General features: G+C 30.7%; 1 long non-coding RNA gene across 2 annotated transcripts in view; it reads right to left on the bottom strand.

Moving 5' to 3' along the window:
• Positions 1-835: 835 nt before the first annotated feature.
• Positions 836-18,409, bottom strand: part of LOC142322981 (uncharacterized) — a 319,417-nt gene continuing 301,843 nt past the window's right edge. For both annotated transcript variants that reach the window (XR_012755986.1, XR_012755987.1), the window contains one exon: positions 836-1,068. This is a non-coding gene — a long non-coding RNA (uncharacterized LOC142322981). The remainder of the gene's footprint in view (positions 1,069-18,409) is intronic.

Here is an 18,409-nt window from a genome sequence, read left to right as displayed (position 1 = left end):
TGTTAAAAATTGTATCTGTGATTCATCACAGGTTATTAAATCTTAAAACTTGTCTCTGGCTTTTTAATATCATGGAAAAAGTTGTGTAACAGAAACCAATCTTTTTTCTTCATGTTCAGGTATCCTACTAGTGCTCAATTTTTTTAAGTACTAATGTCTCAACACTTCTAACAACTATTGTCAATTTTTTCAGAAATTTACCAAATAGTAATTCACTGATTTTCTTTAATATATACATTTTTCTCTTCATGGGCTGAAGTTCTAAACCACGAGTATGTGGTTTATTTTCATCCTTTGTACATGACTTGCACCATTCATACACTCTGGACTAAGAGAATACACTCGTCCATAATTATTTTTTATGTGTTTTATAAATTTGAGATGGAATGATCCTTTTATTTAGCAAAAGAATTAATAATTCAATGAAAAAAAAAATTGTGTATCATCTACTCAATAATGTTGATTATAAGTGATAGGAGAAAAGAAAGAGCTACTTTTCACTACATTTTTCTTTAGTCAACACTATTGATTACAAGTATATAAGTTTAGACATGCAAAAGCCTTTCAATGAGTCATGTTGATATTGAACTCATAAGAAAAGAACATGAAAATTTCTGTTTGTACTTCCCTCGTGTATTCATATATATAATAAATTATTATTAATGATGGCATATAATATAACACATCTGTATAAAATGTATATACTGTCCATTTATTCAAATTTTTACTGAATAAATATTTTAGAAAATAATTACTTAAATGAATGAATAATTCATATACTCAAAGGGTTACAAAAATATTATAATATGTCATTAGACAAAAAGGTATTGCAATATGGTTTTAAGTTTATTCATAAATTATTAAATGCAAACTGAACTGAACATTATGAAAATACGAGAGTTTTAAAATTTAAATAATATTACTTAGGTACTCTTCCACTTAACCTATATTTTTACGTTTCTTCATATTTATTCAATGTTCATCTGTGCAATACTCACATCTTCAACATACTTTTATATTACTTTACCTTAATTGGAAGTCATCGCATTAATTAAATTTCTGCATTTCCTGCATTAAAAAATAAAAAGTTACATAATAAAAATTATAATTAAGAATTAGAAAAAAAATTAAAAAATTAATTTTTTTTGTCTTTAGTCAAAAAAAAAATGGAAGTGAAACTTGGACAATCGGAGTATCTGAGAAGAAAAGATTAGAAGGTTTTGAAATGTGGTGCTATAGGAGAATGTGGTGGATAAAGTGACAAATGAAGAGGTATTGCGGCAAATAGATGAAGAAAGAAGCATTTGGAAAAATATAGTTAAAAGAAGAGACAGACTTATAGGCCACATACTAAGGCATCCTGGAATAGTCGCTTTAATATTGGAAGGACAGTAGAAGGAAAAAATTGTATAGGCAGGCCACGTTTGGAATATGTAAAACAAATTCTTAGGGATGTAGGATGTAGAGGGTATACTGAAATGAAACGACTAGCACTAAATAGGGAATCTTGGAGAGCTGCATCAAACCAGTCAAATGATTGAAGACAAAAAAAAAGAAAAAAAAAAGTCAAAGTCATTTGACTGGTTTGATGCAGCTCTCCAAGGTTTCCTATTTAGCACCAGTCATTTCATTTTGGTATACCCCCTATATCCTACATCCCTAACAATTTGTTTTACACATTCCAAACGTTACCTGCCTGGATAATTTTTCCCATCTACTTGTCCCTCCAGTATCAAAGCGACTATTCCCTTTAATTTGAAAACAAGGCATTTAAGGAATCATGTTTAATATATACTTTTATCTTTATTTTCACTTGTAGAGCATGTACTGAAATTCTTTCTGTTTTCTTGTGAAGCACCTTGCAGACATGCATGTACATGTACTCAATATACATGTATATGTGTATATTTATATATTATATATATATATATATATATATATATATATATATATATACACACACATACGTATCAATACAATAACTGTTTTATATTTTTTCTTAACCTTTTATAAATAAAAATCTACAATTGATATTGGAGTGGGTAGAGGAGCTTCTGGAAGAAGAACAAGAGAGAAAATGAAGAAAGAAAAATCTAAAAGAAAAGACAGAACTATTTCTAGTAAGAATCTATAGAAAAGCGTTGAAAGAACAGACAATAAAATTCATTATGCTTGAACAAACAAAGGGGCAGGTTGGGTATTGGTACTGCAGGTCAGGCTCTAGGCTCGGAGATATAAATTCTGGTGAGGGAACCAGTGGAGTGACAGTTGTGATCTTCCCAACCCCTTCCTAGATACACTGTGTCTAGAAGAAACTTTACTGGTATTTTTCTGGGTAAGTTCAGCAACCACTCTCATGTACATGAACAAACTTACTTCATATTAATTGAAGTCCTCCCCAGTTTCCTTTATCCTACAAAAGGAGAAGATAACTAAGACCACAATGAAAAATGGAGAAGAAATCCAGCAGCCATCCAACAGAGAAAATGAAGAGGCTTGCACTCTCTACTGAGATGCCCTTCTCAGGATCCACAGGTTTATCTAAGGTTATGGTTGTAAATATTTACAACCAACACAGAGAGTCAGACAAAGAGAAGAAACAAGCAAGAAAGACATACCACGACAGTGAACTCAGCCTAGCCTCGACTCAACTGATGTAAGAAGAAGATGAATTGGAAGAAAAGGTATCTATAAAACCTAGATTCACCACACTCCTTCCTTCATCTTACAATTATTGGCACATGCGACTTGCTCCGCGAACGGAATGCATTGTATTATCCAAAAAAACTAGGCCCCACTCAGCTGCTTTCCTGCTAATCCGAAAGGCCTTAAATGAACAGACTGAAGGGGAATTGAGTCAGGGGAACCATGCAAATATCTTGCTAATCTCCCAGGGAATATCCCAAATAAAAATAACTCCAATCTACAAAGGACCAGAACGCAATCCGCTACTCCGTCCATTTTAAAATAAAATTAACATACAACCACCATTAAAAAAATTAAATATCGGCCCGATAATTAGAGACCCAGCAGCAAGGGACTGATGTCTAGGCACTACGATTGATAGGGGGATACCTTATCAATCGTTGCAATACTTTTGAGTTCCGTTCCGAGGTGACAGTTCAGTACAGTGTTCGATAAACATGAATACGGTTTTGCGATGAATGCAGTTACAATGTGCGAGAGCATTCGTTGCGAGTGTAAGCAACAACGAGTGAAGGGCGCGTCACGAGTATTATATTTTGGACGGTGGTTAAGAACGGGAAGCTATTCGGTGAGTTCTTTGTGAATAGAGGTCAAAGTGACATTAATCATTTATAAAAGTGTAAGCTAATTTCCTTTTGTAAACATTAAAAGTGAATAATTAATTCCGATTCTGAATTCAGATTTATCACAGAATTGTCGATGTGCACATCATATAAGTGTTCATCTTCAATGAAATTTTTTTTTAATGTTGACAACATGCTCGCAGACATTAGTGTCCATTCAACTTCAGACACTTATGAAATTCCTCTTCAGCTAACTTAAGAACGTCTGACATGTTAAAAGTTGTATTTCTTTTAGCTACTTGCCCTTTCACTTGAATCAAAATCATTTCAATAGCATTTAAGTCAGGGTGATAAGGTGGCAATCGTAGAACTGTGACCGTAATTTTCGAAAGTGTTATCTATTAGAAATTTCTTTTGATTCTCTTTGTGTAATTTGTATCATATAATTCAGTCATCGTTATAGCAAGAGAACAGTTAATTTGTTGTTCGGCTAACCATTTCATCATATAGCTTTTTAAAGAGTTAGAATTTGGCTGCTTTTGTAGCAGAACGTTGTGATACGATGCGTTTCTAGTACAATGACCGACCGAGGTGGCAATTTGGGAATACACTTCTCCCGTAACCATTTTGTGTACTTTCCGAAATCTATCGATTTGTGATAATCGCCTTTCTTGTTTGATGCATACATAAGTAAAGCATTGTTAATGAATCCTTTATTACAGCCTGCATGAACAATTATTAATAGTGAGCCCTTGGATACTGGTGTTTTCAGTCCCTCATTTTGTTGTGTCTATCCACGATTTTTGTGTCGCACGACTGCTGTGAATGTAGGTTTCATCTGTGTATACAATCGGTCATCCTACTTCGCGAAATAAGGAAATTTATCGTAGGAATTTCATTTTTTTTGCATTTAATGTTGTGTCGTTCTATCAGTATTTTCCGGTTGTCTCCTGTTTTGTTTTCCGTCTGAATCCCATTTTACGTAATATTCTCCTTAAAGATCTTTCACTCCCTTTGAAATTAATTTCACTTTTTGCATAATTCTCTTCACAGTAGGAACGAATTTTTCGGTTACATAAAATTTATCTATTAAACGCCTCAAAGCATCCGTGTCAAAGGAATCTAAATTGCACACAGTACTGGGAAGATTTACAAGTTTTCTCGGTGAAACGAACGCGAATGGCTTCTCGAATTCATTTGAATTTCCTTTTTGCTATAATTCTTTGGACTGTTTGTTTTGATACTTCTGTCGCTTGAACAACCATATTCAGTACTTCAGTTTTCCTCACTATTCCGGCCCAGCATGGTTTTGTAAAAAGAGATTATAAACAATGAATACAATTCCCTCGCCTGGCTATGAATTACTGAACCTTTTCATCCTAACTTGAGTATTTTAAAAGAAAATAACTGTATTGAAATATTAAAAATTTACATGACTGAATTTATGACAAAGCCTTAAATGAAAACAATACAAAAATAGTAAAAATAAATCATTGATAGCTATTCACTTCATTAATTAAAATATACACCGCTTAAGTACAAGCGATGTGACATATAATTCTTCACAGCGCAATGAATAGAGTAGATTAAAAATAAGTAAATGAAATTCTTAGAATTGCGTGTTTGTTACAACAATTCATAAATAGCACATTAGTTATGTATGATTCGTGAATGATTCTACTATTATTAGTTGCTGTTATACAACAGGAAGTAGGCCTAGATCACTATCATATAATTTAGAACAAAACTCAACAATTACATACGCTACAGCAAGTTCATGAAACCTGTTTTTTATATGTTACCATACCACAAAAGACATATAGAAAATGACAATGTTTTTTGTTTGTTAATAAGAGAGGTCAATGCATGCAAAATGCTAGTACGTAGGCTTTCAGTCCCTGCGCCAACATATATGCCGATACGTCTAACAGAATTGATTCCATTCTGTTACCTAATTATTTATTGTTATCCACTTAAAAGTTAACTGGTATACAGTTTAATACCTTGTATGTCTATAAATAAATAATGTTTTTATTACAATTATTTAAAACCTTTTCGATGTACTGGTAGCGCTTCACCAGTTCATCCGGATGGTCCAGAGCTCCCGTCAGGTATGACATTTTTGATACGCCTTTAACAAAACATACCTTTTAACTTCGCTTGGCTAATTAAAAATAACAATAATAAATCTTTATTTTTTATATAATGGCCAATATCACTCTCAACATAACTTTTAAATCTATTACTTAAATTATAACTAAATTTATATGGATCAATATATTTTTATTACAGCCTCTTTTTTCTTTTTTATTTATCTATCTAACGTAACAAATTTATGATATAAAATATATCAATAACATTTTTATAAGAGTGCTTTATTACAGTAACATAAAAATAATGATTATTACTTTTTTTTGAAATATATTTAGGTTCTCTCTATAAACGATCATACGGAATTTATTTTTATTATGAAACTCACGTACGAGAAAATTTTTCAAATTTTTTATGGTCAGTTACCAGAGAGTGGGTTTATTGGAGTGCAACAAATATCTGAGCATCAGAAAACTTTGCTTCATTTAACTCGAGAGCGAGTGGTATATAGTCTAAGGAAGGCGGGCGAGTTAAGAAGAAGGCAACCGATAGTTTTGTTGTGACCTTTGCTGACTAGGCGATCTGCAACCAATGTTCCGCAACTTCGCCGCTTTGTGCACTGTATTTCTTCATTACTTCCTTACATAAACAGTTTTACTGAATTATTTCATAACTTTTGCAAAATATAACATTATAAAGTCTTACTCTTTGCAATTTATGAAAACTATTTGTCAAAATAATTTCAAATAAATATTAAAACTTATTACTGAAGAATAAAATAATACTTTTTAATATTAACTGATCAATAATTTGGAAAAAAATATTTTCACGGGGATTTAATTTTCATTCGTGGAGAAGATTGTTATAACAATTTCTTTAAATTCATTCAGAAACAATGTATACAATTCAGTATTTAAATTCACATTTTATTCTGTTACTCTTCTTTAACAACCAAACATAAAATATAAATTTCATGATCCGCGCATAACTACGGTTTTTATCTTATTATAGATTTATGATTCAACTAAAAATAAATTGCAGTTTAACAAGAGTTAAATAATATTTATGAAATTTATACATTTTTAACATCAATATTCTCTGAAACTATAATTAATTAAATTTAAAGATTCCTACTTAATACTTATGTTTATAATTTATTGTTTTTATTTTAATATTAAAAAATCTACTCGGATGGCTTACATTCTAAAGACATTTATATTATTACTATGGCCACAAATATCAATGGAAAACTTTCTGCGGATAAAACCCCAGTATGAGATCACTCGACATTGGATTATCTGATAAAAAATCCTAACAACACGCTAATTTTCTATCAAAAATAGATTACAAATATCAATTAAATTATCTTTGTTTTGGGATCGAACTTCTCATGCTAGTGATATTTTAAAGCTCAGGGAAGAGTCCTTTTAAATTTAATGTTATTGAACCAAATAAACCGAATGATTAACTCTCCTATCTATTTATGTATTACAAATAAAGTATATTCTTATTTGACTCGATATTGCGGTAATACTCGATCGACATTTAATCATTTAACCACAAGGCAACAAAATTATCACTAATTAATGGGACATAAAATTATATAAATATATTCTACAAGTTATTACATTTAAATTAAGAACTAAAAATTTTCTGCAACTAAATCTCTTCTTTTAAGAATTAGAATGTTTGAATTTTAACTGTAACGTTTGAACGATTTATGAGAGTATTTAATAATTAAAAAGATAAATAACTGTAGAAATATTATTATTTATTCACTGGCAATGAAACTAATGCTACTCTTCAACATAATTCTCGGTGACATTTAGACATCTGTCCCATCTTTCTATGAGCTTTCTTATTCCAGTAATAAATAATTATTTGCTTCGGCGACCGAATCATTTTTTACCGCATTCTTAACCAGTTGCCAAACTTGGTGCTATGCAAATATTCTTTAAAAGACGAAACAAAAATATGAGGGTGAGATTGGGACTTTAAGATGAATATGACAACGTCTCCCTACCTGACTTTTGAATAACTTCCTGTGTCATTTGAGCAGTATAGAGGCGGGAGTTATCGTGCAAAAGGATTTTTCTTGTTAGAGAGAGAACCAGGACTTATCCTTCTTATTACGGCTTTCACTTCATCTTTTAGTATGTCGCAGTAGTACTCGTTGTTGGCAGTACGTTTTTCTTCCAAACAACTGCAATAAATTGGATCTTTATAGTCCCAAACAATGTTAACATCAATTTACCGGTTGACGCGTAGGTTTTAACTTCTATCGTGAGCTTGGATATTTCCATTCTGTACTCTGACATTTGGGTTTCGGTTCAAAATGATGAATCTAAGTTTCATCACGAGTTATTATATGATCTAAAAAAGCATTAAATTCTGCTAAAAGCCATCGTGTAATTTCCGTACATATGTGAATTCGGGTGTTTTTGTGGTTTTGGATCGAGGGCAGTCTAGGAACCCATCTCAAACACATTTAGCGGTAATTCAACTTATCCTGGATAATGGAATGGACAACGCTGATATTTGTATTGCAACCTTCAGCACATTACAAAATTTTTAATGTATCTGTCCTCCTGGATAAGACTATTAATGCGTTTTTGCAAAACGTCAGTCGAAACTTCTAACCGCTTTCCGCTACGATGAAAATCGGTGAGATGTTCTGCTCTAATTTAAACTGTCCAATCCACTTATAAAAACATGCACATTTTATCTACTGTTTTAATATCTGCGAGTGAATTTCGGCCGGTTTTATATCTTCTGAGAATAAAAAAATCTTATTACAGCACGCTGTTCTTCCATTGTACACGTTACAAACAAAACCAACGTTTTGAAATAAACAAAAGAGGATATAATAATGGAAATGCTTTTCAAACAGTTGATATTTTTTATGTCACGGGTGTCATCTTGAATGTCGGATAGTTCAATTTATTCTATTGAATGGTTTTTGTACTCTTGTCATTTGTCTCTTTAATTACTGAACGATCATCTATATTTCAATATTTTTTCCCTTTTTTATTCTGGTAATCTGCTGTTATGTTTTACGTTATCTGTTTTGTTTATTGTCTTTTATAAATAGTAAATCTTAAAAATTGCGTTTTCTTAAAATTTAAAAAATCCTATTACAGAATTTAATGTTGAACCTTTAAAAATTAAAAGGTTTTGATGTAATACTAATCTAATTACACTATATTTGCTACGAATTATATTTTTTTTTTTGTAACGAATAGAAAGAATATCCTATTTATCCAGGTAATATTTTATATTTATAACATTACAATCAGTCATTATTGGGTCTTTTACAATGGTTTTTGGTCTACAACACCAAAGAAAGGCCATTTTTGTAATTTATTCTATGATATAGAGAAAGAAAATGAAGAATTTAAAAAAATTACTCGGATTTCAAAAGTTACTTTTCACAGATTACACGAGATTATAAAACAGGACGTTTTCCAGCTTCACTAAATTATTGTTCCAATTTAATTTTCTCCATTCTTCCAATGAATAAAAATTTAATTAATGAAATAATACCAAGAGGCTAAAAGAACCACTGTACTGACGAGAAAAATCTACAATTATGCAACTACTAAACAATTGAAGTTTTGGCAACCAATTCGGGCACCCACCTTTTCCATGCACCGAATCGATTAAATAATCACTAGGTAACGCTCAACGCTGTATATGTGCTCAACAATTTCGTCATATTGCAGAATCACTGAATGATGTATCAACTCGATTATCAATTTGATAAACGCTTCGGTGTAAATATCTGTGAGTCACTGGCCTGAGACACAAATTAAAACCACACATATAGAGTATAAAAAAAATCCAGTGGAGTGAGGTCTGGACTTCATGTTGGCCAGAAAATAGATTCTCCTCTATCAATCCACTAAATATAAAACAATTGTTGACTACATTTCTAATATCCAAGATATAGATGTGCTCCATCTTGTTAGTTCAAACCTTCTTCTTTTTCCTGTTTTAGCCTCCGGTAACTACCGTTCAGGTAATACTTCAGAGGATGAATGAGGATGATGTGTATGAGTGTAAATGAAGTTGTAGTCTTGTACAGACTCAGTTCAACCATTCCTGAGATGTGAGGTTAATTGAAACCCAACAACCAAAGAACACCGGTATCCATGATCTAGTATTCAAATCCGTGTAAAAATAACTGACTTTACTTGGACTTGGACGCTGGAACTCTCGACTTCCAAATCAGCTGATTTGGGAAGACGTCTTCAGCACTAGACAAGCCCGGTGGGTTTGTTAGTTCAAACCCGATGGTATTCTTTCTCAGTTTTTGGAAAAAGTAACGAAGCATATCTAGGTGGTTACAAAGAAAATCAATCCCACAACGTTTCTGTAGTGGAGTCTATTTCGAAATTATAGCTTCATAGAATTACGGTCAAATTCATTTTTTGATTTACTTGATTTGCTTCTACATTCGATAATTATATTTTATTACGAGTGTTAGATATTTACATAAAACAATTTGCCTTATCTGTGAAAATTATACGTTTTAAGAGATTTTCAGTCTTTATCGTATATATTGCCTAACCAAATATTTGAAAATCCATTTGGTTTAGGACTATTAAGATACATACAAGAATTTCACGGTTTGATTTCGTGCCTTAAGCCACTAACACACACATAAATGTTTTGACTGAGTTTTAATCAAACTGATAATGAAATTGATACACAACTGAATGGTTCTGCAGTACGACGAAACGATTTTCACGTTTACCAAGGCACATTCAACAATGAACAATGACAACGGCTTTCTGTCCGACTCGTTGCGTGAAGCTGGTTCCCCGAGTTGGTTGCCAGAACATCAAGCGATTCTTGGTAGCGTTATTATAAGTACCTCCTCTCAGGAACAGAGATTTTTAAGGTCGTTTTTATTATTTTGGTTTAGATCTTTATATAATATTTTTTTTTTTATTTTGCTTATATTTTTAAACTAAAGCGATACACTGCAGTTTTACATGCTTTTCTTTAACATACAGTGGTACAATTGTGTCCTCAAATTTTGTAACCTTAATTTAACTCATTTCCCGACATCATACAACGGTAAACGTTTACAGAACGACGGAAGTCGGGTGACAATACAATATTCTATTGTTAATTTCATATATTCCTATATTTTATTTGTAAGTTGTCGTAGATATTCGTACACGGGGAACATCTTGAACAAGGGAGCTGAATCGACAGGATGTTGCAATCGATCCGATTGATTTTGACTGTCGATTCAGTATGAGTAGATCAGGACACTATTGAAGGGATTTTAATATAAATTTCTATTCCAGCATATCAAAAAGAAAAGTATGGGGCGTGCTTTCATATTCAACGACGTTATAATTAGAGCGCGCACTACGCTTTTCTGTTTAGTCATGCAGAAATAGAAAATTTTTTAAAAGTAGTTTCTTGAAAACAAAATTTTTTTTTACTTTTTACTACGAATTGTTCTTTAACACGACTGCCCAAAAGGAGTGTACTATATTTAGGGGGTATATATGCTTTTTTCACTGCAGCAGTTAAACGGCTGAACCGATTTAGATGTATGATCCCACGTTGGAATCCTTACGTTACCGGGATTGTCATAAACTATATATATATATATATATATATATGTTTAAATAAATTTAAAGATTTGAAAAAAAACTATTCTATACAGAAATACTGTATACAAAATTGTCACCCGTACGCTCTTTAATTATCCTACATTAGTAATTATCTTTTATTAAAGGGCAAGATTTTTTTTTAGGAGTCGTGTTTTTTAATTTTTAACATTTATCTCTTGTTTATATTTTTTTTTTGAAGAAAAGCATAGTTTTTAAAATAAAAAAAAAATATTTCTTGCATAGGTGCAATATTATCATAAAACTAGCCAAATTAACGAAGTGCTACACGAGTAATATTTATTACTAACAAAAAATAAATTTATTTATTTCCCTTTCCTACAACCAAAAATTTAACTTTCTACATTTATTAACTGGGAAATTATTGTTATTCTTAAGCGATGATTCGTAAAGAGTGCAGCAATTTATATCAGTGAAAGGTGGACAATAGGAAATCCATTAATAAAAGGAATAAAGGGTTTTGATATGCTTTGACACAAGAGAATGTTAAAAATTAGGTAGTTTGATAACAATCTAATAAGGGACTCTAAAACATATAAATATATATATAAAGGCTATATTAAGGTAAATATCAAAAGAAAATATAAAATAAAATAATGTATCAAAAGAATGAATAAACAAAAGAAGAAAAAAAATTGTAAAAATTATACTTTGCTGTGATTTTCGCTAGAGGTCACTAATTATGGTTGAGTGATCAAAGAGTATATTTTGACGATACATAAATATGGGTAGATTGATACAAATACTACGATACTTCTATGAAAGAGTTTAGAATAAAAACCTTGTACTTCATCTTGTTCAACGGGCGTAAGCTACTTTTATCTTTATATCTCATATTTATTTCTGGATTTTTGTAATATATACACGGAAAGAGAATTTCGAGAAAGTTTATATTTGCATACAATTTTAAATATGGATTTTATAATAAAGTGGGAAAGGAATTTCAGTTTGATGTGTTGTTGATCCAAAAAAACAAGCGGAAGTTTTGATTCAAAAATATTTGGAATATATTTTCTTCTAAAATATGTGTATTAGAATATATTGATATGTTTGGATTTTCACTGCGGTGAACAATTCTTTTAAAAAAAGGAAAAAAAACAAAGATATTTTTTGTGATATTTTCAAGATTTTAATTCTATGAAAATTCAATTTCTTCTTCAAATTAAAATTTATATTCAAAATGTGTAGAACATTTTGAAATTAGATTTAAAATAAGAGCTCTGTCTTGTAGTAGTTCTGTTGAAAATGTTAAGATCAAGATGAATAGAACTGAGAATCTTCTCAAAATTTGTACAATTATCTATAAACTTTTTATTTTTCCAACCCATTTTTTCCGATTTTAATTTTAGTTGGATGAAATTTGGATTTTGAGGCCGGAATATGTTCGTGACGCTAACCTATGAGCAACGAACAATTGCTAACAGTAGGCAATTATTATTCGAAACTGAAGTTCAAACCCGGAACCTTCCCGATAAAAGGATATAATTTATTAATCAATAAACATTGTTTATAATTACATATAAAAAAAATTATGAAAATCTAAATTAATTTCATTATGAATAATGATAAAAAACCACAAAATAAAAAAGTGTTATTTGCGTTAAATCTTTGCAGTTAGTTTGAACCATCAAAATCAATTCATGTTAACGGCACTGAAATTATTTTATTCAAAAATAATTTTTCTGACAAAGATGTCATTCATGTTTTTTTTCGAACAAACTACTTAGAAACAAATAAAATGGTAGAAACATTTTTCCCTTTTCGTTTCCCAAAACTTGAAATTTTTTAGAACTTAGCAAAATTTTCCTTTTCGTGTGTGTGTTTGTGCGCGCGCGCGTGTGTGTGCGCGCGCGCATAAATATAAAATTATGAAATTCAACATAAATTCGTCGAATTCAGTGTTTACAGAAGTAAAGGAATAATTGAACAAGTGCAGTAGTACAGGTACTTAGGTACCAGGTTAATAGAAGATTGAAAAAGTGAAAGGAAGAGTTGAAGATACCTCTCATAATCACTTTTATTATGAAGTAAAGTGGAATGCTGATTATCCGGAATGATCTGTGCAAGGCTGAATCCAGATATTCACAAATTTGGATAGCTGGATAGTTAAAAAAGGTTAATCATATGTACTGGATATAGCACTGTAATGTTTATTGGATATCACAATTAATATCACGTATGATTTTAAAGTAAGGTCCATTTTGAATATGCCACCTATATATACACTGTAAACGCGTATCCAATACCACTGAATGGATAATTTGACTGAAAAAGTTGAGGAAAAAATTCGAGAAAACCAACACTTCACCGTATCACAATTGACTTTGATGTTTCACGATTTTTGATTTATGACGTTTTGACTGAAAAATTGGTCTTGCTGCAGCGCATGAATTTTTGTAGTGTTACGAAAATAAAGATGATTAACTGTTTGATCGCACTGTTGCTGGAGATGAAACCTAAATTTCTTATTCCAACTTCAACACAAAACAGCAGCTGAGGCGATGGCAGCAATCATCACTTACTAGTTTAATCACTATTATTAATAAGGAAGTGATAATTAATTGCTCCACAGTTGAAATTGTACAGCTGACTCCGAATATATAATTTTACATTGAACAGAGCCATGCCATGTGAATTCAAAATGATATCCTTCAGGATCTTTAATGCAGTGGCTTTTAGTTGCCTTTCTGCATCCTGATTGCCATTGACCAATTTTGGCTCTTCCATCTTTTGCAGCCATTTTCTGCCACAAGGGTGATAATGCTCTAACCTCTATCTGCTCATCCACCCTCAAAGAGGCTGTTGGCAACTTGTTCATATTCAGTCACAAATAACATTATAGTTCACGTTAGAAAAATTGTTTCCATCAATTTAAGTTAATGTTATGATTAGTTTAACACAGACCCAAATTTATGCACCGTTTTATGCTATATGAGTTGCAAAAAACTAATTTAAGAACCCAGTAGAAACAGCAATTGATAAAAATACATTTCCTTTTGATGCAAAGCTTTATTTGAATATTAAAAAATTTTTTAAATACATTATTTTTTTAAATCACCTATGTGGTTGTAAGCAGTCCAGATAGTTGGATATTCAGCAAATCTTTGTTTGGATAGTCAGCATTCAACTGTATTATGTTTGTAGTGTACTTATGGATGTGAAATGAGACTAATAAAACAGGAAAAGAAAGGCTGGTGTATTTTTGAAGTAAGTGAGCAGGAAGATGATAAAGAATGAAAATGTAAGAAGTAACAAATAAAGTGAACAAGAATAGAAGTTTAGAAGAATAATTTAAATTAGGAATTAAATGGCTGAGAAATATCATTAGAGAAGGATAGATTAAAATCATACAAGAGGATTTGCAGAAGGTGCTAAATAAATCAAGATGTCAGAAGAGTAAAAATTACAAAGTATAAAAAAAATGAGAATTAAACATTTTGGCTGGAAGTATATATTTTGAGAAAGATGAATGTGGTGCAAGGGATTTGCCTAAGGGTAGATAACAATATAATGGCAATTACAGCGTGTTCTAATTGTTTTAAATTATTTAATTTGGTTATTCTTGCGTTAACTACAGATAATTACTGCCTAACAAATGAAATAATTAAACAATTATAAAATTGCATAATAATTTAACTATTGTAGAGGTGAGTTTTAGAATTTATCATATTTTACTTTTAATTAAAGGAAATCGATTTACAGTGTTTTCATTAACAATGAATGCTAGGTAATAGTCTTGATTCAAAATCAAAACCTAAATTTTATACTGTACGTTTAAGGAGCAGTATAGAATAAAACAGTACTGTTTCCATACTCTATTGTAATAAAAATTGTTTGAGGCTTTCATTGTACACAACAGGAGAGATTGTACTAGAATTAGCAATGTTTGCTAGGGTAAGTGGTCAGCATTAGGCACTATCCTAGACTTTGGGTGGGGCATGAGCGTGTAAGTGTATGTATGCATGTGTGCTTGAGTTTAGTGTTTGTATACTGATTAATGGCTGCTAACTGCTGAACTCTTGATAGTTATTACTTGAACACAATATCCAACAACCTCAATTTACAAACATAACATACATAATGGGCTCCATTAACATTAATATAATAAAAATAGTTTATAATGTGTAAATTTTACATTTTATTTTAAATTAATTTTATGAAATAGTTTTTGGTTTATCTTTGAAATCAAACTAGACGTAGATGAAATAATCTGGGAAAAAAATTATTACCATCGGATAGGACCCTTAAAAATGATTGTGTAAACAAACAGATTAACACAGATGTCAAATTATATTATACTTACTTTTTAATTAATAAAAAAAAAAAATTTAAATGTGAAATATAAAATTTGTTATAATTGTAATGGCTGAAGGCGACCTGACATGAGACAAAAGTAGCTAAAAATATGATGTAACCACCTATAAGATTAAGTCCCATGCCAGGTTTACTGGGGAATGATATGATTCCCATTACTTTTTCACAGAGAAAAATTTACGATTATATATCATGCTAAGCCTATATTAAGTGAAGTGTATTGAAAAATTTTGATTTAAGAAAAAACCACTAAGTATGACAATCCTAACCATAATGGCCGCCATTTAATCTTTTTCACGGGTAGTTTCGAAAATGGTCCACATTACCGTTTAAATAATTACTCAACAGTGAAACCCTAAAAAATAAACTAAAATTTAACAAATGCCCCTTCTTCAAAACAATCTATTTTTTGGTATGATTACACTACTTGGTGTACTGTCAGTCACTTTTGAAACTAACTGTGAGAAATATTAAATAGTTAGGTTTGTCACAGCCTGAACTGCAAAATCATTTCAACATAGAAGTGTTTTCTAAATTTTAACTGTTGAAAATCTAGGATTTTCATACCTTATTAATATGTATTGTTAAAATATATTGTAACAAATCTATTTTTTTTTCAAAATTACTTATTGGTTTTGAAAACCAGAATAATCTTTTCGACAGAAAATATTACTTACACTATTATAAATACATCATCCATGTTTGGTCTACAAGGTTGTGATATGCAAAATAAAATTAAAAAAATGGCTATGTTAAATGGTTACTGAAATAAGCTTGATAACAAGAAAATGTTAAAATATATTTTAAAATATAAAACTAGCTTTAAAAAAAAATCTCTTTAAAAAAATATGGTTTATTTTTACAAGTTTTCATTACTGAGAATAATAATCAATTAGGCCTACAAAAAAAAAAAAACTAAATTCCTTCATATCTTTTAATGGGTACTTTTTAAATAGATTCTTCTTGACCTTCAGTTACCTTTAATTGAAGTTTCTTTAGGATGGGCTTACTACAAAATTTTTCCACCTACCTCAATCTATGAACATCTCTTCCATTACTCTTACCACATCCCCTCTCTTGCACACTTCCTTCATCACCGTACTTATCAATTTTATTGTTGGTCTACTCCTTGGTCTTCTACCTGTTTCCTCTGCATGCAGCATCCTGTTTTGTATCTTTCCTCATCCATCCTTTTAATATGCCCAAACCAACTGAGCTTTGATCTTCCAATTGACTCGACAAGGCTTTCCCAATTTCAATTCCTCTTCAACCATATTGCTCGTTACTCTATCCTTTCCTGTCTTCAGTAGCATGATTCTCTATGAATAGATTATTCTACCTAATATGCTATAATTTTGAATTAAATAAAATAAATTTGAGCATTTTATTCAAATATTATTTACAAAAAATTTAATTAAAAGTAAAATCTAAATTTGCTTTCAAATATTAAAGTTTTTTAAAGATAGATTTTGAGTGTTTTAAAATGTTTTTCCAGTTATAAAAATATCAATAAAACACAGAATTCTTTTACTTTGAAGAGATCAGTATGTTAATAAAAAAAAAATCTGATGTGGACACCACATCCTTGTACGCCTATTCAGTTACATATACACATTTTTTGCTAAACCAAAGAGCGATTAAATGACTGCCAACAAAAAACAACTAAATGAAATGATGATCAACTCTGACTTAGGGAGAGTATTGCTCGACAATATCAGAGGATTAATGAACTAAAAGATAAGATTTTTTTCCAATTTTAAGATCGGGCATGTATGACTCAGTGTTTATGTTGATCTTGTGAGGGTCTATTTTTCAGTCTCTGAGTAGTTAACTTTAATGTAGGTAAAATTAAACAGAAATTACAGAATAATTAAATAAAATTAAACAGAGATTAAACTAGAAAATTAAAAAATAATACGATTCTAAATTATAATTTTCAATTAATACCAAATCTATTAAATATATATGTTTTAATATATCTATTAATATATTAATATATCTATTAAATATATCTAATACATATGTAATGCCTATTAAATTACACACACATTTTTAAAAGTACGTAAAATTTTATTTCACTAATAACATTGATATTTTTTCATATCTTTTTTTTATTATTGAATTATTAGTTATTGTAAAAAATTTTTACAATCAATAAATAAATTATAAATTTAAAAAAAGGTAAAAAAAGGAGATGAAATCTGATTCGAACCGATGTGCCTTCCCCTTGTAAAATCCAAATATTTCATTAATTACAATTTCATTTGGGTATAATTCTGGAACCAATGAGAATAAGTACCACTTATGATATACCGTTGAAAAGCTCTCAATGAGGAGCTTATTACTGCAGTTAAGAAAAAGTCCAAAATCGAAATCTTTTGGGATTTTGGGCTTTTTCGGACACCTTTGGTTCAATCGATTGCAGTTAAAAGGGAAGGTGCACAACTAGATGTTACAACAGTCCTAAATCCAAAATTTCAACATCCTACATCTAATCGTTTTTGAGTTATACTAGATCGTGGATACCGGTGTTCTTTGGTGGTTGGGTTTCAATTAACCACACATCTCAGGAATGGTCGAACTGAGAATGTACAAGACTAACACTTCATTTACAATCATACATATCATCCTCATTCATCCTCTGAAGAATTATCTAAACGGTAGTTACCGGAGGCTAAACAGGAGAAAGAAGTGTTATGCAAGATACATACGTACGTACAGAGGTCACGCCGAAACTAGTCAAAATGGATTCAGGGGTGGTAAAAATGGATATTTCCGTTGAAATTTGAAAACCAAAATTTTTCCTTTACTTCGTACAAGGAAGTAAAAAACAAACGAAAAACAGTATACAGTACCTGACCTCAATATTACAACACATTATTAGTCATGGAGCTATCGAGGTGTCAAAGATGGTTAAGTAGATAGACGCTAGTAATAATGGATGAGTTTAGTAGACTACAGGGACGTGTTTATTGTTAGTGTGAATTACTGCGTAAAAAACTCGTTTTATAATATATAAAATATAAACCAATACATATCACATATTTATAGCATCGATTAGCGCCAGTTTCGTACAAATATGAT

The sequence above is a fragment of the Lycorma delicatula genome, chromosome 4 (genome assembly GCF_047948215.1).
Source record: "Lycorma delicatula isolate Av1 chromosome 4, ASM4794821v1, whole genome shotgun sequence".
NCBI lineage: Eukaryota > Metazoa > Arthropoda > Insecta > Hemiptera > Fulgoridae > Lycorma > Lycorma delicatula.
Note: the sequence above shows the minus strand (reverse complement) of the source record. Positions and strands in the feature narration are given on the sequence as shown.